The sequence below is a fragment of the Pollicipes pollicipes genome, unplaced genomic scaffold (assembly GCF_011947565.3).
Source record: "Pollicipes pollicipes isolate AB1234 unplaced genomic scaffold, Ppol_2.1 Scaffold_3087;HRSCAF=3621_pilon_pilon_pilon, whole genome shotgun sequence".
In the NCBI taxonomy this organism is placed as follows: Eukaryota; Metazoa; Arthropoda; class Thecostraca; order Pollicipedomorpha; family Pollicipedidae; genus Pollicipes; species Pollicipes pollicipes.
In genome coordinates, this window is record NW_023596225.1 from 42,291,364 (window position 1) to 42,297,990 (window position 6,627).

Genomic DNA, 6,627 nt, shown 5'->3' on the forward strand with positions numbered 1-6,627 from the left:
AGAAGCAATGTCGCGCAGGACTAAAGTCATTTCCCGTCTGCCGCTAAGAGTGTCCGCCGGAGTGTCCGCCGGGTGTGAGTGTCCGCCGGGTGTGAGTGTCCGCCGGGTGTGAGTGTCCGCTGGGTGTGGGTGTCCGCCGGGTGTGAGTGTCCGGCGGGTAAGTCCGCCGGAGCACTAATATCTTGACACGGTGACAGGCACAGAAATGCTTGCTGCGGAGAGAGGCGCCACCACGCAGCTGCTTGCGCGGCAGCCATCGCTGTGAGATGCCAGCTTTTTGCCGCCCATGAGACGTTTTCTCAACCTCATGGGTATGGCTGTCATAGTGGTGTGCTAGCCATTCCAGCATTTCTAAGCAATTTATTAAGATGTATCCTAATCGTTTCATTCGGTCGACCGCGGTAGACTGGGGGCAACATCGTTCTGGAAGTGGATGGCCTGAGCCTCTTGCGATATCACCGTACCCTTTCCAACATCTGCAACAGCATATGTTTGGGAGAGAGTCGTCCACAACCACATCACACATTTTAAATTTGTTCAACAGTTGCTTCCCTTGAGTACGCACTGGTTACGCTGGGCGAAATCCCTTCTCTGAATACAATCGATCTGTTTATTTTTTAGGTTCGATTTGATTTTTCACCACACACAAGTCGAGCTTGCATGTTTTATACCTTCCACAGGTGTCATTCAGTATAGTCTGACAACAGATGTTACACGATGCTGGTCCATGTGCTACAGACCTAGCTGTTCGTACCACATTGCTGCATACCAGTCTTCGAGGTATGTGGCTCAAAATGCTGGCCGCGTGACGAAAGTAAAAGCTCAACTTCAACCTGTACTAGACACACAATAAAGGTAAATGCCTATAAAGTAAATAAGAGAGTCTGTGCATTGTTTATGTATCGTTAAACACATACAGAAGTGCACCTCATCATCAAGCACAAACCACCGAAAACTCGGTGTGTGCCTCGTAGGTACCTCGAAATACTTGGTGTCCCTGAAGATGTTCATCTTTAAGAGAGGATGAGCATATCTCGAGCTACTAATACCGTCATTAAAATCGCTATTTATAGTAGCTCCGTTGCAGAAACAGACCCTCTTGGTGAGTATTGAACGGCGGTAACTTAATATAAATATTACCGCTCATAAAGCTGAAGAAGCAGGAACGAAAGTTCAGTCTTAATTTCAGAAAAATCGGCGCGTGCTAACAAAAGAACTGCTTTCGCAACTCACAGTATATTGTGCAATGCTGTGATGATTGGCCCTAGTTATTTCATACGATACCACTTACAAGGAATACACATTGTTACATGTAATACATTACAGCACACTGACAACAGCACGAACTTTAGTAGCAGATAAGGCAAACAAGACATGGCGCCATCAACCAGCTGTTGCCTCTCGACCAAACGCCAGCAGCCAGCGACAGCTGTCATCATCCAGACAAGGAATTAAAGCCCAGCCCCCACTCTCCAGTGCTTGTCCGTCTGCGTTATCACCAGCCGTCACCGTCCAGGCTCCCGACCAATCGCCAGCCACGGAATGCTGTCTTGCCAAATATGGTTTAGCTCTTTTTAAATGCTGACCAATCGACGTCGCTCATATCACCAAAGGTGAGGCCGTCAAAGGCTGCCGATGGACACGGACGCTACACACAGACACATGGGAACCAGATCTAGCGTGTCGAGTTTCCAAATAACATACGTGATACTTGTCTTTGCCGGAACAAGATATCACACACACCAAGAACCTATGAACCACTTCACCTGCTCTTCATCGCCATGTGCTACGAAAAAACTATGCTTGCACAACGCAAATATGAAGAACTAGGCAAGTCAACATTAATCGAATAATCATCAAGGTCTTTTCAGGAGTTTTGTGAATGAGCACTTCACCGGTGCGTTTTAACATGTCACCTGAACCTAGAGCGCCCACTATTGTCTGCGGTGAAGTTACCGAGCCCTATTTACGAAGGTGGGACACGACGGCCACCTGGAAACTCAACAGGGGCACTGTATGTCCGTCTGGAGTCTTCTGCTGGACCTGGTAAGACACTGGGGAAAGCGCTTGAGAACTGCCGGTATTGGATGATAGAGACGGGGCACTGTATCCACCAGAAGATGACTGGGACGGGGCACTGTATCCACCAGAAGACAGTTGCGACGGGGCACTGTATCCACCAGAAGATGGCTGGGACGGGGCGCTGTATCCGCCAGAAGATGACTGGGACGGGACACTGTATCCACCGGAAGATGACTGGGACGGGGCACTGTACCCACCAGAAGACAGTTGCGACGGGGCACTGTATCCACCAGAAGATGACTGTGACGGGGCACTGTATCCACCAGAAGATGGCTGCGACGGGGCACTGTATCCACCAGAAGATGACTGGGACGGGGCGCTGTATCCACCAGAAGATGACTGGGACGGGGCACTGTATCCACCAGAAGATGACTGGGACCGGGCGCTGTATCCACCAGAAGATCCCGGTGACAATTCCCCGCTCCCGCCAGAGGGCGGAATCCCGTAGCCCCCTCCACCGGATCCACTGGGCCCGCCTCTTCCGCTGCTGGACGGTGCTCCGTATACGCTGGAGCCTCCACCTCCGCCGCTGGACTGACCTCCATATCCGCTTGAACCTCCAGCCTCGCCACTGGATGAAGCTCCGTATCCACTGGAACTTCCAGCTCCACCACTGGACGGAGCTCCGTATCCGCTCGAACCTCCAGCTCCTCCGCTAGACGAAGCTCCGTATCCACTGGAATCTCCTCCTCCACCGTTAGACGGACCTCCAGTTCCACTGGAAACTGCTCCTCCACCGCTAGACGAAACTCCGTATCCGCTGGGACCTCCAGCTCTTCCGTTAGACGGAGTTCCGTATCCACTGGAGCTTCCAGATCCGCTGCTGGACGGAGCTCCGTATCCGCCAGAACCTCCAGCTCCGCCGCTGGACGGAGCTCCGTAACCGTTAGAACCTCCAGCTCCACCGCTAGATGGAGCTCCGTATCCACTGGAACCTCCAGCTCCGCCGCTAGACGGAGCTCCGTATCCACTAGAACCTCCAGCTCCGCCGCTGGACGGAGCTCCGTATCCACTGGAACCTCCGGCTCCGCCGCTAGACGGAGCTCCGTATCCTCTGGATCCTCCAGCTCCACCGCTGGCCGGAGCTCCGTATCCGCTGGAACCTCCAGCTCCACCGCTGGATGAAGCTCCGTATCCACTGAAACCTCTTCCCCCACCTCTAGACGGAGCTCCGTATCCACCGAAACCTCCCCTTCCACCGCTGGACGAAGCTTCGTATCCGCCGGAACCACCCCCTCCACCGCTGGACGAAGCTTCGTATCCGCCGGAACCTCCAGCTCCTCCGCTGGACGGAGCTCCGTATATGGTAAATCCTCTGCTTTCTCTGCTGGGCTGAGCTGAGTATCCGAAGGAGCTGCTTCCCCTACCGCTGGGCAGAGAAGGGCATGATCCGGCCCCGCCTCTGCTGAAGCTGCCACCAGTCAGGCAGGGTGCCGCCACCAGCAGTGCAACATAGACCTGAAATGCGGTTTTGTCAAATGAGAACTGATAACGTTTTCTTAACGCTTCGCAAGTATGATTGGGAAGTTTGATGTGACTTCGTTGAAGGATTGCTGATGACTTGTATCAGCTTGATTGATAAGAATGCAGTTATATGGGTAGACAGCTGTGTGTTGCCCATAAATTATCATACTGCGAAGGGTGTTATAAAAATCTGTGAATGCAGCAATGCATCTGTTTATTTTTTTGTTATCGGGTCCAGATTTATCACATGATGCTGATGATCTACCGCAATGGCATGCTGGAATGTTCTCCTACGGCAAAGTTTGTGAGTGCATACGGTCATCTGTGCTGAATGCATATCCCACTTCTAACAATCACAGTTGGTGACTTGCTCTGCCGAGGACGCCGAGTGTCTCCACTGGCTAGCCGCTAGCTCACCGTGATCCGCCTCATGTTGCCGGCTGTAGCTCCGGAGCTGTGTGTGCCGTGTGCCGCCGGCCAGCCGGCTATATACCTCCGTCGCAGACCGCATGATAGTGCTGGGTGAGGTGAGGGCGGGGCCCACCCCGGCCCGGTCGGTTGGAAGCCGTTGGTGAGCCCTTCGGCAACATTGAGTGATAAGTGCAGAAATACACACTGCGGAGAAAGGCGCCACCACGCGGCCGCTTGTGCGGTAGCCGTAGCGGCTGTGAGATTGACAGTTTTGGGCACCCAGAGGCATACCAATGGTAATGGTTGTCGTCTTGTTGGGCCAACTTGCCCAGCAATTGGGACAATTTCTTACTGCGTATCTGAACCTTTTCGCTCATTTTCCCTGATCAGACTTCGGGTAGCATTACTGTGAGAGTGGGGTAGCGTGAGTTCCCCTCGTTCTCCTCTCTTTTCCAGCATCTGCACCTGTGTTGTTTTGAGCCCATACAAAATGTCACAAATTTTGGACCAGCTTGTAATCCCCTTAACTGGTTACGCACAAGTTACGCAGGGGGAAATCTCCATTCCTTTGTTGCGCAGCGTTAAGTATACTGTCAGTGATTGACCGATTTCTCAAAAATATCCCCTAAATTGCATTGGCTTTTGGACAGGCATTTAGCTTGTACCTAGCTTAAAAGCATGTTGGCGAATGCCTTTGACCGAGTGCTGTTTGCTGACGCCTATTTTTCCTCCATGTCAATGAGCTAAACTGCTGAAAGTTCGAAGGCAATGTTTGGACAAGCCTTTTTGCCCACCCGCCAAATTGACGTATTCCCAGGTGTCAAGGTAATAGGTCGAAGTCCATTTTTCCTGAATTCCGATTTACCGAAATGTTCTGTAGTCGAATGCCAATGTGCCAAAATGCGTTTTAGTCGAATACTGGTTAACTGTGCCTGAGCCGAACGCTTATGCGTCGAAATACTATGGATGGATTTCAGACAAGAATCTGTTAACCCGTACGCGCCCGTTGGGGTTGAGTTCACCCACCCCCTTACGGTTTTCGAGCACAGGTTTAAAACAATCACTTGCAGCAACACGGAATTCTCAGTTCCTGTCCACCTATGAATTTGGCATCCTTTTAGTATCTACCAAGATCGGTTACCCAGGCCAGGTCAAAGGGGTCAACCCTTAAAATCTTTGACGACACAGACCTAACTTTTTGTGGGTCATTTGCTATTGTTCAAACTTGTTATAGTAATATAACATGATACTGTCCTAATTCGGTATATTTCAGACATTTCTGAAATGGCAAGGTGAGTCACCTGAAGACAGGCCAATTTTCACTATTTTCCAGTAAATAACGCAAATTTGTGCTTACTTTTGTGTAGTTTTGATGTTTGTAAGTAAATAAAACAGTACCAGCTCACATGTACAATCAACATATGCCCACGGGGCACATAGCCTTGGTCCAGCCCATGGAATGCTTTTATGGGCACTTCCGTGAAACACATGCTGAGCTCAGCATAGGCAGTTTTGTAAGATAATTTTGGACGCAGAATTTACATACTCTACTTAAAACATGTTGTGATATCATTTCAATGCAGAATTTTGTTATAATAGGTCACGTGAGGAAATGCAAAGTAATATGAGGTCATCTGAGGTCAATGACCTATGTTGCCAGTTTGCTGAGCTGCTAGATGAACGAGTGTGACGTGTATAACCACCTCCTTATCGTGCTTATGAAGCCATTGGCGTGAAATTTCATGTTTTTACCAACTACCAATTACCAATTATTGCCAATTACCGGGAAGAACTATGGGACTATGCATCATGTAGACAACAGGCGTGCGATCTTGAGTACCTGCAGAGGTATAATACACCATTTTTGACCTAAAAACATTGTGTGCTGGTCACATAGGGCCGGTCAGCACTTCAGTCGTTTTCACTTGGGTGGATTATAAATTTGATCTAAGTTGGCGTCAGATGACCTCTAGGTCAGTCTGAAGTGATATGTATACGTCTGGAATACTGTTGTCGCACAACTGCACCTAGTAACCTAGTTTTAACCACCTGCACCTAGTTTTGTCGCACAACTGCACATGAAGTAAACTCAGAATCACATTGTGGAAAAGCATCGTTCTGGAAGGCTACTGGTAGACCAATTTTGAACGGTGACCTGATCTGACCTGGCCCATGTGAGGGCACAGAATGATTGGCATGCCCTCATCACAGTTCTAATGCTGATTTTTTTGCCCGCCCCCCCCCCCCCTCTATCCTCAATATCAGTCTTGGTGCGTTAATATAGGCTTTAAGTGCATCTATCGGAACGACTGTTTTTATTTTTCGTAAGCTCTGGTGCCCTAACATTTGACCTTAGGTCACAAATTTAGCATGCATTGCTCATGATTTGACAAGACCCTCAACACGGTAGCTTTTTTTTCTCATCCGGAAGTTGGAGATGCTAGGGGCAGGCGCGGGTTAATCCTCGACTTGTGGACTTTTTTTGTTCGCCGTCGCCCTACGATAGAAGTTTTATTACCTCTCCTCCTCCACCCTAAGATTCGAGAACCAAGCAGGCTAGAGCCACCAGCAACACGACAATGGAAAACTCACGTCAAAATGTGTCAGAGGGAGAGCTTGATTTTAGGCAGATAGGCCTTTAGCTCCTGGTTTTCGGCATGGTGATTTCGA